This window comes from Oculina patagonica, chromosome 14, assembly GCF_052425735.1.
Source record: "Oculina patagonica isolate OP01 chromosome 14, crgOcupat, whole genome shotgun sequence".
NCBI classification, from domain to species: Eukaryota; Metazoa; Cnidaria; class Anthozoa; order Scleractinia; family Oculinidae; genus Oculina; species Oculina patagonica.
In genome coordinates, this window is record NC_135771.1 from 2,533,706 (window position 1) to 2,555,016 (window position 21,311).

The 21,311-nt window shown below is 39.2% G+C and overlaps 1 pseudogene across 1 annotated transcript; it reads left to right on the plus strand.

The window, feature by feature from the left end:
• The first annotated feature begins 1,504 nt into the window (after window positions 1-1,504).
• On the plus strand, window positions 1,505-19,811 carry LOC144637529 (uncharacterized; annotated as a pseudogene). Its single transcript, XR_013567736.1, has 8 exons — window positions 1,505-1,580; window positions 2,549-2,591; window positions 2,806-4,045; window positions 5,028-5,114; window positions 5,228-5,326; window positions 10,426-10,524; window positions 12,037-12,105; window positions 14,844-19,811. The product of XR_013567736.1 is annotated as an uncharacterized LOC144637529 (transcript).
• Window positions 19,812-21,311: the final 1,500 nt, after the last annotated feature.

A 21,311-nucleotide genomic window follows, 5' to 3' on the forward strand; every position in this document is an offset into this window, starting at 1 on the left:
ATATTCTCTGTAAAACTGCAGCTGGTCGATTTTGTCATCCCGCTTGATTCTACAGACAATTCAAGCCTTCAGAGGAAATCGAGAAGGTTGGAATTACCGGTATACGGAAGATAAAGTTATCGATGGTTAAACGTAGTAGGAAAATGACCTGGAGGGGAATTGAAAAGATTCGAGATAGCGGAAGGTTCGAATTATCGGGATACAACTGGATTTATTTTAACTATTTTACAGGATACACAATTATTATTTTCCGAATACAACGGCGATGTATTCTTCTTTTGCGGAGAATGATGAGTAATAATACGTGTGATTCCCGCTTGATTCCACAGACCTGTGAAATACACTAGATCGTTAGTGTTTGATTCTACACAACAAAATTATTTCCGAATACAATGACATATTCTACTATTGTGGAGAATCATAAGTAATAATTCGTATGATTCTACAACTGTGCCGAACCAAACGCAAGAATCAAATGTGTGATTTGTCAGGCAAATTACCTGGGGATATATCCCCAGGGGGGGTACTCGGGATTTCAAGTGACGGGGATGATCGAAGGATTTTTTGGGGGTTTGAAATTTTCGATTCGATCAGGGTTTTTTCGGGTAGGAAAATTTGGCAAGTATTTTTTTGATTTAAGTAGGGATGTTTTTGGGTATTAAAACCAATCTGAAGATTTGTGGTAGTGCCTTGGCTGCGTAGTTCTGCGAATAGAGTGCAAACAAACGTGTTTTGCTGTTGATTTTTGAGGGGTCGATTTTTTATCTAGGGATTTTTTTGGGTTATGTTGGAAGGCCTAGGAATTTTTTTGGGTCTTTTTTGCCACCATTTGATCATCCCCGTCATTTGAAATCCCGAGTACCTCCCCCCCCCCTGGGCTACTATCCTTCAAAACTCATGTTCATCGAAATCAAAACAGTCTGTAGATTTGTTTGATAGTTCTATGAGATTCCACCACTCCAATTTCCAATCCTTTTTGGGGGAGTATGGACATTTTCTGGAACTACACATTATTATAAATTATACCACAGGGAGCCCAGACAAACTGTTTGTGTATGGACTGTGCACATTTACATTTTTATAGAGAATGTATAGAATTTACCGAATGGTTTGTAAGATTGCGTAAAATGGTGCAAAACATTAACAAATTTGTGCTGAATAAAGTGTTAAGTTTCCTACCTTTTGTGTAGTGTTGTTCTTTTGGCTCGAAATGGCGAATTTGAGTCGATTGAAGGGTATTTTGCTTTCGCTGTTTACTATACATCTAATTATATGGAAAGGGTGGAAACTCCAACAGCACCAAAGTAGAACACTTCGCCGTCATAATTGCACAGTCCATACACAAACAGTTTGTCTGGGCTCCCTGTGATTATACAAATTTTTTGATTTATGTCAAAATACATGCAGTATGTATAAAAGAAGGATTTTTCCAGAAGGTACTCAAAGATCTTAAAAAAAGTTTTTTTTTTTTTGTTCTTAATTCACTGTTTCTCTTTTTGTTTTTAAAGGTTAAGGGAGTTAGCTCAAGTAACCATGTCTGTGTTCAGGATGTCAAAGGGACTGTTTAGTAACATGACTTGGTTAGTTTTTATTCTCATTATTTAAGGTATCTCTAAATAGTTTAGACCTTCTCCATCTTTTGTACAGTATGCTATTAAAGCTTGCAGGTCAATGATGCATATGTCAAGCATTTAGTGTATTCCTGTATAGCATTTATCAGTAAATAGATGAAAGTGACATAAAAAAGACACCCTACATTGGCCCTTTTCAGGCTAATAAGTTAGAAACTACTTTGTGAAAGTAGTATTATTTTAAGGATGTTCGCGCCAAAATTTTCTGCTTGATAGATTTCTTTAATTTTTTTGCTGTGGTCAGATAATGAGTTACTTGTGTCAGAAATGCAAAAAAAGTTGGGGTCACCGTCTTCGTTTCAGAGAGAAAGCGTGTGGAAAACTACCCTGATTTTGAAAAATTGGCGCACGTAATTCAGCACGGTTTACAGGGTTTATAGTTAAAAATATCCAAGATGAGTAAATGGAGGCTAACGATCTAAGTCACATGTTGTAGAAGTGCGTCTGTTGCATAATTAATTCCTAGTTTCGCCATCTTTTTTGTAAAACTAAACCCTGGAAAAAACACATTTGAAACTGTCGTACGGCAAAAAGGAAAGCGCAAAAAGCTTAATTTAAACTGTCAGTGTGACAAAAAAATCAAACTTCCACTCGATAGATTTTTTCATTTTCTCGCAAAACGTAGATATTAATTAACAAAAGTGATCCGTTAAGAAAAAAGTAGGGGTCACCGACCACTTAAGAGAGCAAATTGCAAGCGAAGCTAGCGGAACGGCAACCCACCCTTTATGTTCTTGGAGATTTTACTCAGCGCACACGCTCAAAGTATGACGTGGCATGGCATTGCGACATGAATTACGTGCGCAGTAGGGATGCGCATAAACAATAAGCGCGAACATCTTTAAGATACAGTTAAGTATAACAGACTACATTTACCTACTGGTATAGTTAATACTTGTTTACTTGCTCCAACACAGCTTTCAAGATTAAAGGCTTCCTGTAATGTCAAGGCTATCAAAGGTAACAGTTATCTTCATACTATCTTCATACAACTTGTTAACTGGTCGAACAACAGGTCTCACTGCCAAATGTCTACTACCAGGGGTACCCTAGACTAGTGACATTACAACAATTTACAACAAGGCTTTCTACGGAACACTGACAGAATCCTATCCATTAGAGTAAGATGTAAAGAAATTTCATGCTAATTATGTTTTCTTCTCTTCTGATTTAGGAGTCCTCCTTTCACAGTGTAGCCTCAACGTCACAGGAAGGCCAAGAAGAAGAGGAAGCCGCAGGCTTACCACCCAACGAACCACTGAGAGTTACTCTTTTAAGTAGTGAATGGAAGTCATCAAAGGGAGGCTTGTCAACCATCAACAGAGAATTAGCAATACAGTTAGCCAAGCAGCCCAATGTGGAAGTCAGTGTTTATCTCCCTCAGTGTAGTGAAGAAGATAAAAAAGTTGCCAGAGATCATAATGTGCAGCTCATTGAAGCAGAAAAACTGCCAGGTTATGAACCAGTTGACTGGCTGGCATCTATTCCAGAAAACCATACCATGGACTGTATCATAGGACATGGAGTACATCTTGGTCGACAAATACCTCTAATAAAACGACAACGCCACCATGCCCACTGCAAGTGGATTCAGGTTGTTCATACAGCCCCTGAAGAGCTTGGAATGTTTAAATGCTATGCAGATGCCATTTCCAAAGGTGAGAAGAAGCACCAAATAGAGGTAGAACTCTGTGAGAGGGCTGATCAAGTTGTAGCAGTTGGACCCAAGCTGGCAGATGCTTACTCCCGTTATCTTCGTTCTTGCCAAAAAGATCAAGAAGTTCTCAATCTCACCCCAAGCATTTTCACTGAATTTTCTGAGGTAAAGCAAGCTACAGAAGAAAGAGACACATTTTACGTTTTAGTGTTTGGGCGTGGTGATAGCGAAGATTTTGAGTTAAAGGGATACGACATTGCTGCTCAAGCAGTTGCAGAGTTGAAAGACAATTCCTACCATCTAATGTTTGTTGGTGCACCAAGTGGAAAGGAGGAGAGTATTAAAGAAAAATTGCTCCAGCATGGCATTTCCCGTAGACAGCTGACTGTTCGCGGCTTTGATGAAAGTAGAGAACGGCTGTCCAAGTTATTGTGTGAGGTAGATCTGACCATAATGCCATCAAGGACTGAGGGCTTTGGTTTGACTGCTCTTGAAGCCTTATCTGCTGGACTGCCTGTACTTGTAAGTGGTAACTCAGGACTTGGGAAAGCTCTCAAGAAAGTACTCCATGGCTCCAACTGTGTAGTGGATTCAGAAGATCCTAAAGAATGGGCCAAGGCAATCAGGGCTGTTTGTGAAAAAGATAGGGATGTACGACTTGCTGAGTCTAAGGATCTCTGCGAAAAGTATTCAGAGAAGTACAGCTGGCAGAAGCCTTGTGGTGTTCTTCTGGACAAAATGCTGAACCTCACTTTTGGTAAAATATCATTTGAAGTTGCCTTTGCCACTGACTGTTTTGATAAACAACTTTTGATGATACAGTCAACTCTCTCTTAACGGACACCTCTATAAGACGGACATCTCCATATTAAAAAGACGGACACCTGGTTATGGTCCTTGCCGTTTTTCAGTCATTTTACTGTAAGAAAACTCTCTGTAAGACGGACACCTCTCTAAGACGGACAATGGACACTTTGAAACCGCCAACGGACAGGCACTAAAAGTTATTTTTTCGTGAATAATACTTCAAAACTTGTTATCGACATATAGCATAGCAGGTCAGCGCCTTTAGAATACCAAATTTACCAAAAACAATCCGCTAAAACGCATTACTTCTCTGCTTAAACTTGTAGATTTAGTTTTCTACTTACAGTATCACCGTTTGTTATTAACAAACAAGTCGAATCTCTGATATTATTTTTGTTCCACTTTATAGATTTTGCTAACGTAAGCGACTTAAACAGACATGTATTCGTTGTGCATAGCTGTTTAGCTTTATCGTCTCAACATTTCTTGTGTCACGTTACCTCGACTCTATAAGGCGGACACCTCTATAAGACGGACAGTTGGGGCCGGTCCCGATGGTGTCCGTCTTAGAGAGAGTTGACTGATAGGAAGTGTTGTTAATGGCTTACATCCCTCATGGCTTATCACTTACTGTTTTCTCTTTTTCTTTTGAGGGCTTTCATAACATTAGAAAATCAAAGGTTTCGTTTTCAGAATTCAAAATGCATTTGTACTCACCTGCTACTTTAATAGCCAGCTTAAGAGTGCAAACAGATCCGCCTTTTTCAGACCCTTATTAATTAACCAAAATATGGAAAAGTCGATGTGTTCTTTTTTTCTACATGTGCACAGGTGCATTACACTTTGCATGGAATTTCAGTTCTTGGGCTAAATGAGAGAGCATACGGTCATGTAAAATAAAGCACTTAAAACTTCAAATTTCACTTTTGCAGATTCTTCCAAGGAACAGACTTCATCAAAGAATAAAAGGCCAGTTAATACCACTTCAGCTCCACAGAAAAGTGGTTTGTTGACCAAAGGTAGGGAAAAACTGTATCAGTTAATATGTTTATGTGATTTGATGCAAGCCTGAGCAAGGAGAAAGGGCTGTTCACTGTACAATAAAATGTATTGAAATGAATGTTTCTTGTAGGTTCTTCCAAGAAAAAAACTTTAGCAAAAGGTAGAAAATCTTCTCTTGGTAGTGCTCAGGTTCGAAAGCAACCAAGATCATTAACTGCTGCTCATAAAGGTAATTTTTTTAAAGGCTTGACAGTTTAATTTACGTACATGTAAAACACAAAAAATATGGGAAAATATAGAAAACAAACTTTTAGGTTACGGTAGTATAGCCAAATCTTCTTCTGAAACATTCAAGTATGTTGTCACCATTTTGTTTCACAGTCCCTGCTACACCACTCACTATCTACACAGAACAGATAGTGAGTAATGTTGCCAATCTGATTGCAGCTTTGGTGAAAGAACGTTGATAATTAAAAACAATAATAAAGCAAACTTCTTTAAGGAATTCGTCTCCTGCCTAATGAACTTAATGCTAAATTAGCAGTTAGTTAATAATGGCCGCGGCCGCACTTGGCGAGTTAACCGAGTTATTTCCAATTAATCAATTAAAATTAACCGGGTTAAAAAATGTCTAGTGCGGCCGCGTATTTGGAGAGTTAACCGACTCTTAACCAGGTTAGCAGTTCCCATGGAAATTAATCAAAGAACAAAAGATTTTTTAACTGGGTTAGGTTAATTCTAAACTACCTTTCTGGGTCGTTTTAACCAGGTTAGTGGTTTCTTATCAGATTCAACTATTGTTTTATTTGTCAAATGTGTCAATCATCTCCATGTAAGAGAAGATATTCTTTTCCATCACACGCAAACATGGCGTTCGGACACAATTCGTGGCTTAATTCTATAATTTCCTTTGCTATTAAGAAACTCTAGAACCACCAGAGAAATGCGGATTATTTGGCTCAGACAGGGCTCTCATGGTTTCTGATGATCTCTTCCTCTCTCTTCGCCAATTTCTTGGAAAAACGTTCACTTGAAGTAGACTGGGACAAATTCTCAGAAAAGCTGCTTATAAAAATTCTGTCGGCAAACTCGAGGAAAAGTTGGTAAATATACTTTTTTAGGTCAAAATTACGTGCTGAACACGAAAATGTTGTTTACCAAGCTGGATTTTGAGTTTTTAGTCTTGAAATCTGGCTTTAAAAAAACGGAACCAAATATCAGACGTGAAAACGAGGCTAAACTGTTTTTCTGTTTTAAAAGCTGGTTTAAGATCGAATTTTTGTTTCAAAACACCTAACTACAGTTGTCTCATTCTCTTTAATATAATTTGATGCCTGTTTGCTTAAATAAGACACGTTACGTTGAAAAGATGCGTCTTGAGACCTTGTTTCCAGGGACTACTTCCATTACGTACGTCTACAAGCTACCGTAACTTGATTCAGGAAATATTCTTCCTTTAATTTTCACTTTCTTTAAGTTTCAAGCTCTTGTATGTTACTAAGAGCGCTTGTTTCTTGAAACTCTTGCGTTGTAATTTTATGGACGGAGAACTTGGAAACAGTTTTGTTGTTGTTGGACCTTGCTTGTTGTTGCCGTTGTTGTTTAATTTTTTGCCACACAGAGAGCAAAAAACGTTTTTGCATTCGAGAAATATATATATAACCGCCAAAAATATATTAAGGTAATATAATCTACGATGTTTTAGTGGTTATTTTAATAATTAGTTTGTTTTTTTTCAGTCCTTTACAACAATGAATGTTTTAATTCAACATATCAAACAAACCCATTCATGTGCTTTACGGTCTGATTCTAATCAGAAACGTAAGTTACTGATGCTTGTCGGAATCAATTTGTTTTCGGAAAGGAATCTAACTAAAAAACAAAAAAACAAAATAGGGCGCTGAGACTTCGGAAAGCAGAAAATGACTAAGTTCTGATAGGGATTTTTTTTTTTTTTTTGCTCAAGGGAAAAACGTTTTCATTCAAACATCAAACAATATGGCTACTTGAGCTCACAAGATCACCCGTCATACAATGTGGCGACTACTTCTGCCGCACCTTTTGGTCTATAGAAAAGTGAAAGACAACGAACTGAAACAAAGTCGTGAGAAGTCTGTTCGTTCAAATACGGAAGGAGCTAGAGTTTTAAAAACTGCTTCACCTGCCTTCATCTGGTAGGTACCGCGCACAACTGTCACGATCATTCATCGCAGTAAAGGAGGAGAAGAATCTTAATTTCGAGTGCTGGTTGCAGTACATGGACATGGTCTATCCTTCTGCTGTTTATCAGACCTCAGAGGGAGGGAATTTGAGACCTATATCTGTATGCCTTTCACAAGATGCTGCCATTTTCCCATCGTTATGATCACATGCACAAATTATGCACGATGGGGTCCTGTCTACCTTGAGCAAATAAAGCAGCCCCCAGAAGAGGTACAAACCGAATTTGGAAGGGAACTCAGTCGCGAAAGGTACGTCTAGACGATTAAATCAGGTCGATCCCGGTCAAATTCAGGAGTGGCTTAATGGTACTGGAAAGAGAGGCGGAGGGCACATTTTCATTTGCTCACATTTTCTTCTCTTTAGGAAAAGTTAGAGGAGAATAAGAAGTCTGCTGGCATCAAAGCCGACAAGAAATATCCGTCAATGCATCATCACAGCGTATATGATGCTGGTAGAAGAGTAGAATTGCCTCACGCTTCCTCTCAGGAAAGCTTCTTGCAGGAGTTCTAGCCAATAAAATCACTATTGGTGGGGGATTCAAGCAGGAAGATACAGTCAAGTAGCTTCAAGAGTTCCGACTCAAACATAAAGGTTTGACGAGGCTGATACTTCAATGATTCTCGCTGTGTACACTCAGATGCAAAGTTACTTGTCGTTTCATGTAAAGGCGCGGACGTGTTTCTCCTTTTAGTTTTCCACTTCGACAAAATAAGCTGCAAGCAATTGGGAGTGAGAGCTGGGACATCTCAAAAGCTTAAGTATTTGCCCATTCACACGATTCGCGAGAATCTAAAGCGAACAATCCCTGAGGTACTGAAAAGCATTCTCCCCTTTTTGAGATAACAGGCTATGATACAGTCTCTTACTTTGCTGGCCATAGCAAGAAAACGTCATGGAAGACGTTCACAGAACACCGTTTGCTCCTGAGAAACCTAGGAAATGGTAATCTTCTCGACAGTGAAGTCCACTGAGAAGTTCATTTTTAGAATACAGTGTAACTGAAAGCTGCAATGGAGCACGCGAAAAGTTGTTTTCTAGATGCTGGTCAACAGAAGCTCTTCCCTGAACGAGTGATGCAGCACGATGGCATACTGAAGTGGTGCACTTCCAAGCAATGATATGGAAACAAGCGCATACTACACACCCCACCCTACCACGTCCAGGGACTATGGGTTCGACAAAACTGAATGGCAGCTGGTGCCAAAGCTGGTGTCTTTCTCCCCCGTACCTGAAAGTTGTAAAGAGATGATTAACTGTGGCTGCAAAACAAAGAAGTGTAACTGCCGGAGTGTGGGGCTGACATACACAGGAGCAGCATGCAAATGCAGAAGTATTACAAAAAGCGGCTTCAAAAATTATGCTTGCGGTGTCGTTATCAGAAACAAGGACGGTAAATGGTACAGTAGTGTAAAATGGTTTAACATCTTTAAGTTTTTTTTGCACATGTTTGTTTAAATGGCTGATTTGAAATTCGAGGGAAGATGTCAAATATTAAGAATATCCTGTTTTTACCGTGGTGGAATTCAATGGTGCTGACATCAGGACAATATAATGACGCACATGCCAGCGATATGTGGGAGCCAGATAACACCAACGGTTTTATTCGATGACTTCCTACTCAAATGCTAATACAACAGATATCGGAGCTGTTTTTAGGATGTCAGCAGAGCTGATGATCTAAATGACAGTCACGTGGCCAAAGCCTACAATGGACTTTATGATAACTTCCAGTTTATTCACTTGCTTTATTTTCATACGCTAGAAGAAAACAATTACAGTTTTCAACTCTATATCTTTTTTCGAGGGCTTGTGTGCACCTCCTCGACTTAATTAGGATACAGCCGCAAGCCTTGTTTACAAGAGTCACGTGACTAAAAAATCACGTGATCAGCATACAGTACACACAGAATCTTTCTAAAAAAACCTACTCTATGTATCACCTGCTGATTTGGGTGAAATTTTAACCATTTTAGAGTGTTTTGTAGGAGATACGGCACATAGCCTCGTTTTCATGTCTCAATTGCACATGCTAATTAAAATGACTGATTTAAAGGTCAAAATGGCCGAATCAAGCTTGGTAAACAAGATTTTCGTGTTCAGCACATAGTTTTTACCTACAAAAGTGTGTTTACCAACTTTTCCTCGAATTTGCCGACAGAAGTTCACTTTTGCGAAAGTTGTCCCAGTCTAAAGGCCTTGAAGGCGATTTCGATATGCCGATGAGCCTTAGAACGACTGCTGAAGATTAACATATTCGAAACAACTGGGCTTGAAATTTGCGTAGAACGCATTCGGAAAAAATAGAGCGGTGTAAGCCGAGAATGCATTGAAATAAATCTTAAAAGCAGGAGAAGAAATGAGCAAGTAATAAAATTATCATGAAAGCCGGTCGCTTTTGCTTGTTTTCAAATAGCATCACTTCAGTCTGGTCTGATCGTAATGCGGCCGCTAAAAATATTTAACCGAGTTAGTTTTGGTAACCATACTTTAACCTAGTTAAGTTTTGTGGAAATTTTTAACCAGGTTTCTAAAAAATTAACCCAGTTAACTCTCAAGTGCGGCCGCGGCCAATAAGTGTTAGTAGTGCTTATAATGGGAACAGCTAGATGAAGTTCAACCTCATTCTTGTGTTAAGAATGCAGCAAAGTTACATTTTCTACTTTCAGGGCAGTGCAAATAACTTTTTTAACTTGAAAGGACATACAATTATTACATGTCTGCCCTACTAAGACACCATCTTGGTTGGTCAAAACAAAATTGTGGTCGGAGAGATTTTTATTCATCGTTGCTGTGAAATGATTTATGATCAAAAAAATTGTCTGGACATTATGTCCAACCATAATTGGGATTTCGACGGACATGAGCAAATTTGGGTCGGTCAATGTCCGATGACTGACTGTTAAATGCGGCCCTGTACTTCAGAGCTGTAAACAAAATCCTTGACCCGTGACATGAAGGATTTTGTCCCCTGTCATTGTAAGACCGTATCTGCAGAGAAATGATTGGATTCCATTTATTCAGAGATCCTCAGAGAAATATATGAGAAAATGAAATACAAACAGAAGATTATGTAAAATTTAATCAAATTTTAATGTTTTGTTACAGTTCCTTCCAGGTTGCAGTCTTCAGCACAAGGTAAAAGGCCGTCTACTTGTGGTACTCAGTCTCTAAAGCGAAAAAGAATAGAGACTGATGGTCACAAAGGTAAGACTTCAAAGGTGTGTTTACTTCAGTGGGAGATAAAAAAGTACTGATTACAGGGCTGCAAATAATTTTTTCACTTGATATATCTCCTACTAAGACACCATCATGGTCGGCCAAAACTAAATTGTGGTCAAACATCACCAAAAATACAGAAAACAAAGGAATTTTTCTTCATCATTGCTGTAAAATGATTTACCGGTATGATCAAAAAATGGTCCGGATATCATGCAGGGTTTTCAATAAGAATCAGAGAAGGTGGCAAAAGTTTAGGAGTGGGTGGAGAAGGCAGTACTTGAGACAAAGGTGCAGCAAACAAAATGGCAGTCTGTTTCCATGAACTGAAGAATAAAGAAAGCATTGTAAAGCAAAGAAAACTTCTCATGCGACGTTTTCGCCATTTTCAGCAACAACTGAAAGTGAAGTCATTATTCAAGAGCAAGTTTAGCTGTGAATTTCAAGAGCTTAAGTCGAATACCGTAAAATTCCGGTTATAAGCCCCCCCCCCCCTTATAAGCCCCCCCGGTTATAGGCCCATCAATCTGGAAACAAAAAAATACATCCGGTTATAAGCCCCCCCGGATATAAGCCCCCCTCTACCGGATGACAGTACTGAACAGGGCTAAATGTTGCTTTTTGTACTTTTTAACTTAAAAACGTATTTCGATCAACACTCCCGAGGCTCGTTTCGAAACGTTTTTTTTCCTTCCGTTTATAAGCCCTCCCGAATATAAGCCCCTCCGCTTATAAGCCCACCCAAAAACCCTTACGAAGTTGTATAAGCCCAGGGCTTATAACCGGAATTCTACGGTATCTTCAAAATTGTTCAATCAATAACTGGTAAAGATGTGTACAGTAAGACATTTCAAGCAAACTGTAAACAACAAACACTTCACTCGAATGTGAGTCAGGAGCAGATGCTTTTGACGGTAAGAGTCATGAAGCGTTTTCATTGTTGTTGTAAATGTTTTGGATGAAATAAATATGACTGTTTTAATGTATTTGCTGTCTGTAAAATTTGAGTTAAGTTCTCAGTCAAAGTACTGGAAAAGTAGGTGGCGTAATCACGCAAAGTAGTCAGCGAATTTAGCCGGCTGCCGGCTCTTATTGAAAACCCTGATCATGTCCAACTACACTTGCCATTTCATTGGACATGAGCAAATTTTGGTCAGCCTATGTCCAATGACCGACTGCTTTTTGTGGCCCTGGATTATAAAGTAATGGTTTTTGCTTACATCAGAGCTCTGACAAAACAAGAAAGTAATATGTGATAAAATAACATTAAAAGGGTTTGTCTCTAACTTCGTTCATTGTTTTGGAAGAAGTTTCAGCTCGTTCTTATGCCTTCATCAGTGACTACTCATATTCAATATTTAAAAACATGTCGTTATATTGTGGCTGATATTTCAACTCAACACCCTTATACATGTTCTTAATTCCATTTCTTTTTTAAAATGGTTGTATTTAGAAATCTTGGAATCTAGAGAAAACATAACTCAGCCCTTTTTTTGTCAGGCTTGTCAGGTAAAGGAACTTCAACAACATCAAGAAAGCGATCTAGGTTATCAGCAGATAGAGATGGAGGTAACACTTTAAATATTATATTTTTTATTATAATATTTTAGGCCTAGCTGTATAATTAGGCGAGGACGTAGTCTCGAGCCTAATGTTATCATGTTAGTATAAAGCGATTTTGATTTCGTGTTAAGATGTGATGATTCGAACGAAGAGGACTGGTAACTAAGACCATGGTTTGAGATTTGTTGGCGTCCGCCATCTTGGAGTGTTGGTCGAGAGTGAGATTTTTCGCAGCCAGAAGCCTTGACTCGATTAGTAGCTGATTTTTTTTCGCTCACTTACAAATTTTTTGATATCAAAGTACACAAAAACGTTATCGACACACCTAAAGTCGAGGGACTAAACTATTTGTGATTGAACTACTGCCTGGCGACATTGTACCGAGTAATGAAGAGGAAGTAGAAGAGATGGGACCTGCAGCGAGAGCTAAGTTTTTTTCTTTACTTTGAATACCGTAGTGTTGGATAATATTTTTCAAAATGAAATACTGCCAGATTTTTAGACTTTTTTTTTAGAGAAAGCCACCCGCCCCCTGAGACCGTAACAGCACCATAAATATTCATATATTAGAGTACTAGAGACCACCTAGTGACTAGCGTTTTCACCAAAAAAGATTAAAAAATAATCATTTAAAATTTTTTTCTTCATAGACAGAAAGTAAACAACAAAAACATCCAAGATACAGTTTTCAAAGAATCCACTGATTGCTGTGCTTTCCGCAATATCTCACTTGTCAAGAAGCAAGGTAGCGACTGTTGCCTCTACTGCCCTGCATAGTACATAATAAAAAGCCCAATCCCACGAAGCAGATTTTAAGCAAAACACAGGAAACCAGTAGCAATAACACCAAAGTTAAAAAAGGTTAAAACATCTCTGGATTACTACTGAAAGACCCTCAATACAACCTGCAAACCACTGTATCAACTCTACTTCCTAGTCTCCACTTTACTGTATCAAAATTTTGGACTTATGGACTTGCTTGCATCACAGATAGTACAGATAGTGCAAACAACTACAGCCCCATTTAAATTTAACAAGAGTCAATCAAGATTTATATCAACTTTTCTTCTTGGAAACTTGTACTTCCTTGCACTGTGTTTTACCTGTTAATGATATATATTAAGTGTTTGGACCTACTGGACAAAGGGACGTTACAGATTGTACAGTCAGTGCAACTGTCAGCTATATTTAAACAAGAGGCAATCTAGAACATTATTGCAAGACAATATTTTTATGCCAAACTCGTGGAAGTTTCCTTGCTGTCTAGTACAGTTACAAAATATGTTGCATTCCATTGTCAAAAGTCGTGATAAAAGACATCATATTAGAATTGTACAAATTAAATTGCCAATTTTGTGATCAAAGCAGCTTATTATTTGCCTTTTATTAATTAACGTTGGTTACAAACTAACCATACCTTGGAATGCACAACTAAAAACACCACTGGAAAACAACGTGCTGTATTTTAAAATTCTATTTACCTGACAAACCCATTTTCCCCCTTTATAGCAAATGACTCAGTGTCTCAACTTTCGACTTAGAGCGAGGAGCCCAAAAGGTGACCACTTTTAATGTATTCATATTCTTTCTTGCAGGTTTTATCCAATCAGAAGCTTGTCACAGCTTCTCATTGTAAAACGGCTGCATGAAAGAATGTGAATTAATTAAAAGTGGTCACAAATGTGGGCTCCTTGTTGTAAATCACACTTTAATCAACGATATCAATTTCGGCGTTCAATTACTTGGATATTTTTGACTCACAATTTACTTAATAGACATTTTTGGCTTTGTCAGTGTAAATTGCCATTTCAAACCACATGATGCTGCCCAGAGAACTTGTTTTTTTTAAACAAGTAAAAAAAAATAAAACTATCTGAATACCAAGAGCAAGTTGAATTAACCAAGAGCATTTGTTTAAAGAAGTGATTCTCAAGAGTGATGCCACATAGTCTGAAAAGGGACAACAAACAAACAAAGCCCAAAAGGCCTATTCTCAGTTCATTGTCTGGAATTTTTAACATACTGACTTGCTTAACTGGAACGTCCTCGCCTTAGTATGCATTGCATACTGGTTATTTTTATGATAATGGCAGGCATTTGCCATGTTTACATAAAGTAAAATAACTCCATGTTACTGACTGTGGGAAAACTCAAAAGATTGCTTGGTTTTAAATACCTCCCTACTTTGCACATGGGTGAGGAATTGATAATGATAACAGCTGATAATTATTGATAACCTAGTAGAGTTCCGAATCTTCAAGGATTTAATATCTAAAATGGCATCCTACAGCACTGGAACAAACAAATCAAACAAACAATAGGTTAGGCCATCAATATTTGCCTGCAGTAAATGGTCAGTTGCCTTTTCCTTTGGCCACTCCGATTCAGGAAGAATGCAGATATGAGAGAATTCTTGCACAGAGTAACGGAACAAAGAAACATCTAAAGAAAGGATGGTGTGGTTAGAACTTGTACATGTTTCATCCTGACAGGAATATCACCAGGGTAGAAGCACATTACACCATGCCATTTTGTCCCGGGATAGTTAAATCCTGCCAGTTGCTTTGAACCATTGTTCAGTTGACAGTTTGCTGAGCTGACTACATGCTTGCACTTTATTAAGTTACTATTTAACCACATGTTATAGTGGGACAACATAGCTAAACTATTTTGTCCAGAATGGTATTTGAAGATAAGGTGGAAAATAGAAGTGTATTATATATGCTCTGTTTAATTTTTTTAAGGGAATGGTCTCTCTGTGGTTCTCAGACTTCTAAAAGCTGAATACAACAGACGGTCTCTCTTGAAACCACTCCTTTGGGAGAACACCTTTAAGTTACCACTTGAGGATGTCTACACAAGATTGTCAATTGTTTCAAGAAGAAAAACAGACTTTCAGCTTCAAAGCAATGAAGTGAACATGTATGAAATCTTCAAGACTCTCAACAAAGGTGAGGATGCCATGGTTCTAGTAGAAGGAAGTCCAGGAATTGGAAAGACGACTTTTTGTCTAAAACTCTCGTATGACTGGGCAAATGAAAAAATTCCAAAAGAGTTTTCTTTTCCTGTATTTCAACTTGTGCTACTGCTGAAATGCCGAGACATCCAAGGCGATGTAATGGAAGCGATCAGTGAGCAACTTCTCCCTGAAGATACGGATGAAAAGTTCAAGAAAGAGATCATGGATTACATCAAGGATTTTCATAACCAGGAAAAGATTTTAATCATTTTGGATGGCCTCGATGAACTTCCTAGAACAGCTGAAAAACATGTGGATAAACTACTTCACAGAAGAATTTTACCGTTTTGCTATGTCTTGGCCACGTCTCGTCAAGAAAGAGGAATTGTAGTGCGACAGCAGGTCGACTTTGACATTCTTCTGCAAATCAAAGGATTTACTAAAAAAGATGCTTTTGACTACATCAAAAAACATTTTAGCCATTTCGGACCAGAGCATTTGTCAAAGGGAAAGAGGCTTATTAAAGCAATCAAGGAAAAAAGTTTCCTACATGCACTGCGAAGCAATCCGTTAAATCTGCTTCTTCTTTGTGTTGTTTTTGAGCACCATCAAGGAGAACTGCCCTCCAGTCGAACAGAACTGTACCAGATTATTGTCCAATGCCTTTTAAGGAGATATTGTGCAAAACATAACTTGGAAGCTCCTGATGATGGCAAAGCTCTGGAGAAGCAATTTGAAGATAGTTTACTAGCATTAGGAGAGTTAGCTTGGAGATGCCTACAGGAAGATCGGTTTTCTTTTCGTGAAGAAGAATTGGCGAGATTTGAAAGTAACATTAAAGATCTGGCAGCCCGCAAACTTGGCCTTGTGTTCAAGGAAGCCAGTGTGAAGAGGATAAACCCACAGCACGAGTACCACTTCTTTCACAAAACGTTCCAAGAGTACTTGGCTGCAACATATCTCACACACAAGATACTCAAAGAACAACTGAATGTTTTCCGTGAATATGGGTTAGATTTTCGTACAAATATCGTACATAACTACCGACAAGTGTTTTTCTTTGTGTCTGGTATACTGGGCGTGGATGCTAGTGTTCTTTTTGGACAGATTGGTGAGATGCTTGAGAGTGAACCCTGGGACTGGCTTAAGTGCAACAAGAGAGAGGCGACCTTTTTTACAGAAAGTTTCATTGAAAGTAGAAATGCAGAACAAGTGGCAATGGCTTTTTGTAACTTCATCCCATTTCCACTGACTGTAAACATTAATGCCAGTAACGTTCATAATGCAAATTTTTTGACGGTTGTGAACGCCTGCCAGAGCTTTTCCCAATTACAGCACCCTCTTCATCTTACTGTGGAGATCCACAGAAAGCTTCAAGATTTTGTGGTAAATTCAGTTCTCGATTTCCTAGAATCCTGGCCACCCTTTACACTTTCCTTTTCTATTGGCTTTCTGTCGTAAAGCACGCCTGGTAAATACTTTGTTTACATCATTGTATGGAAACTTAAATCTGTCTTCCTTTATTGGTCAGTTATTACGCAGTTTTAGGGAGAATTGAACTTCCTGTTGTCACTTTAGCTGCAAGCAAGACCTCAAAAACTGTAACATTTAAACTGGCTTATGAGCAGAATGAGGCTTTGGACATTACTCTAGAAACTGAATTGTCTCCATATACATCACCGAAATCTGTTTCCTCAAAATTTATGATTCAACGAGTAATACTGCAATGCGGGCTTTGAAAAACTTTTTATCAAACAAATATATGACCTCTCTTGACCTCATCATATATGGAGAGATGACAGATTCTCAAGCTACTGCTGCTGGTGAAGGACTTGCAGCACAAGACACTTTAAAGTCCCTTACTCTGATTGTTTATGGAAAACTAAGCTACAATGGTGCCGTGTCCTTGAAGAAAGGATTACTAGAAAACAATTCTTTAAATTCTTTGGAAGTGAAAGTGTTTGGAGAGCTTCCTGACAACTGGGTGACTATCATTGAGAATGTACTCTTGGCGAAAAAGTCATTTTTGTCAGTTAAATTCCATCCAAACGTCACTGGAAACGTAACAAATGCACAAGTAGCTAACCTTTGTTCCGTTTTGAAAGAAAACAGTTTTAATCGCAAGCTGCAGTCATTAACGTTAAACCTTTGGGGCGAGTTGAGTTGTAGTGTGGCAGAAACGCTCTGTAAACTCTTGATAGAGTCGACAACTTCTTCTGTCACTTTAAACATCCATGGTAACGTATCAGATGATGTCGCTGACTGTTTTCTAAGGCATTTCAAGCTATGCAAGACCCTGTCCGCGCTGAGTATTAACATTTGGGGAGAACTGACCAGAGACGGAAACAGTGCTCTTCAAGAGTTATCATGTAACCAAAGATGTTCCACTGCCCTGATTGCCCCTAGCTCAAATTCTGATAACTGGATTTGTAAAGACTTCAGTGGTTTCACTACCGACGTTTCTTCGTCATTAACCTCAGTCTTAATGAAACTTAACGACACCTCCGAAAGTAAGCTTAGTCTTGTCATCCCTAACCATGATGACATGAGTGGAGACTGGACACGTGATCTGGGTGATGGTTTGGCGAAAAACACGTCATTAACTACACTTAGTCTTACATTCGACAGCTTCAGTGTCATGAGTGGAGTCTGGGGACGTGGTCTGGGTGATGGTTTGGCGAAAAACACGTCATTAACTACACTTAGTCTTACATTCGACAGCTGCAGTGCCATGAGTGGAGACTGGGCACGTGGTCTGGGTGATGGTTTGGCGAAAAACACGTCATTAACTACACTTAGTCTTACATTCGACAGCTGCAGTGCCATGAGTGGAGACTGGGCACGTGGTCTGGGTGATGGTTTGGCGAAAAACACGTCATTAACTACACTTAGTCTTACATTCATCAGCTGCAGTGTTAGTGGAGTCTGGGGACGTGGTCTGGGTGATGGTTTGGCAAAAAACTCGTCATTAACTACACTTAGTGTAACATTCAACAGCTTCAGTGCCATGAGTGGAGACTGGGCACGTGGTCTGGGTGATGGTTTGGCGAAAAACACGTCATTAACTACACTTAGTCTTACATTCAACAGCTGCAGTGACATGTGGAGACTGGGCACGTGATCTGGGTGATGGTTTGGCGGAAAACACGTCATTAACTACACTTAGTCTTACATTCAACACCTGCAGTGTCATGAGTGGAGACTGGGCACGTGATCTGGGTGATGGTTTGGCGAAAAACACGTCATTAACTACACTTAGTGTAACATTCAACAGCTTCAGTGACATGTGGAGACTGGGCACGTGGTCTGGGTGATGGTTTGGCGAAAAACACGTCATTAACTACACTTAGTCTTACATTCAACAGCTGCAGTGTTAGTGGAGTCTGGGGACGTGGTCTGGGTGATGGTTTGGCAAAAAACTCGTCATTAACTACACTTAGTCTTACATTCAACATTTACAGTGACATGAGTGGAGACTGGGCACGTGATCTGGGTGATGGTTTGGCGAAAAACACGTCATTAACTACACTTAGTGTAACATTCAACAGCTTCAGTGACATTGGAGACTGGGCACGTGATCTGGGTGATGGTTTGGCGGAAAACACGTCATTAACTACACTTAGTCTTACATTCAACAGCTGCAGTGTCATGAGTGGAGACTGGGCACGTGATCTGGGTGATGGTTTGGCGAAAAACACGTCATTAACTACACTTAGTGTAACATTCAACAGCTTCAGTGACATTGGAGTCTGGGCACGTGATCTGGGTGATGGTTTGGCAAAAAACACGTCATTAACTACACTGAGTCTTACATTCGACAGGAGCAGTATCATAAGTGGAGACTTGGGACGTGATCTGGTTGATGGTTTGGCGAAAAACACGTCATTAACTACACTGAGTCTTACATTCGACAGGAGCAGTATCATAAGTGGAGACTTGGGACGTGATCTGGTTGATGGTTTGGCGAAAAACACGTCATTAACTACACTGAGTCTTACATTCGACAGGAGCAGTATCATAAGTGGAGACTGGGTAGGTGATCTGGGTGATGGTTTGGCGAAAAACACGTCATTAACTACACTTAGTCTTACATTCAACAGCTGCAGTGTTAGTGGAGTCTGGGGACGTGGTCTGGGTGATGGTTTGGCAAAAAACTCGTCATTAACTACACTTAGTCTTACATTCAACAGCTGCAGTGTCATGAGTGGAGACTGGGTACGTGATCTGGGTGATGGTTTGGCGAACAACACGTCATTAACTACACTTTCTCTAATATTCAACATCTACAGTGAGATGTGTGAAGACTGGTTAAATAACCTGTGTGACAGTCTGGCTAAAAGTGACTCGATAGCTTCTCTGAGTTTCACAATTAACGACCACAGTGATACAAGTAAACTCCTTGGATGTGACCTCAGTAAACTGTTAACAGACTGTAAGCCACTAACTTCTCTTAATCTAACAGTAAGCTTATATGGAGAGCCCATTGAGTGCTAAAAACTATCATTCTGTCAGCAAAGTTCAATTTCTAAATTCCAGTCTAGCATTTGTATTTCGAAATACATTAACACACCACACAATCGAATATAATTTCTTTATTTGTATCAATTTTCAATTTATCAGTTAAAGATAACAGTCCAGGCTGTTGAGTAATGAGAGCCTATAGTTTTCAAGTACTTTTACCAGACAACGTTTGTTTAGATTATCGTGGCGGTTGGGATAATTGTCCGCTCTTGGCAACAGTGGTATAGAAAAATGTTTCATGAGGGATGTTGCATGCAAGGTGGAGTGGTTTCAAACATTAATCTTGTTTTTGTTTTGTTTTTGTAGTGCAGTTTCTTTCGAAAACTTGTGTCGATAAACAGTTTGTTTTGTTACACAGTGCAGATTTTTGTGAAACTCTGTACAATACTAAACAGGTTTGTCAGTTACCAGGATTTTTTTCGCATTTGCATTCCAAAACAGTTTCATAGAAAGTAGACTAAAAGGAGTCCCAGATTTTCTTTAGGTAGTAGTGGATCCAGACCTTCAGATAACTGGGGCCTCGATCATCAACACCCTGCAATAAGAGGGGGGCTCACTCACAAAAATAATTTTTCTCACAAAATAATTTTTCTTGGCCCTAGGGGCCTATTTGGCCCTATTTGGCCTAAAAGTAAGGTGGGGGCCCGGTCTCCTGAGCCCCTTCCTTAGATCCACCACTGTAAGGTTAGTTGAGTTGGTGAGCATGTGCGCATGTGCGGTGATCACCCAGCATGAGGAGTTGCATCGCACAAGGTGATTTTCATGCACAGTCACGTGCTCATGCACTTACCTAACCCTGAGAAAAATGAGGGACTATTCGAAGTTTGTATGCAAAGTAGAACTGCTGTCTACTCAGGATCGTGGCATCGTGTTACATCCCTCGGAAAACTTTCTTTGGATAAGAAGTCACTTAAAATTCTCTGTATAGTGTGGTGTTAAGCCGTTGTAGAATAATTCTCAGAAAAGTCACACGATCTGGCATGTTCTTATACAATCAAACTGGCTTGCAATCAGGCTTTTAGCCAGGATTTAAAAAGTGGGAGTCCAAAATTTTTATAAGGCCTGACTTCGTCCCCATAGGAGGGCCTGAGGAGCATGCAAGGTGTTTTTCTGCAGTTATGAGTGCAAAGGTATCTAAAGATTTCCAAATTGGCTAAAAAAAACCTCTGTATACAGTTATTCCTATTAATTTTCTCTGAAAAGTGGCCGTCGATAGGACTCTTGGACTCCCACCTGGCTAAAAGCCTGCTTGCAATAAGGACTAATGTACGGAAATATAACTGCAAGAAACTTTGTTTCATTGATTTGCCAGTTAACGTCGATTGCAAACTAGTACTAATTTAGTAATTTAGCAAACTAGTATTAATTTAACTATGAATGACCAAAAAATACGATCTGTTCCGAGTTCATGAAGGCCGTTACTATTCGCCAACCGTTACTTTGTTTCCTCTCCAACTGTCGCTACTTTCCAGTTGACTATATTCATGGCAGTGGATTGAAAACTGACTGATTCAAAGTTATCAATGACATTTTCGACCAGAAACCAATCCAAATGTTTCGTTTCAACATCAGAAGCTGATGCAAATAACAGTTTTTCAAAACCTTCAGGCAAATGAATTACTTAGTTTAGACAGGTCCGTTATCATGGTGAGGCAGTGATGAAAAGGAACCATCAGTCCAGTTTGCTCACTGTTTTTGGCAAATTTTTGAAGAAGAACCCAAAGAGTTTTAG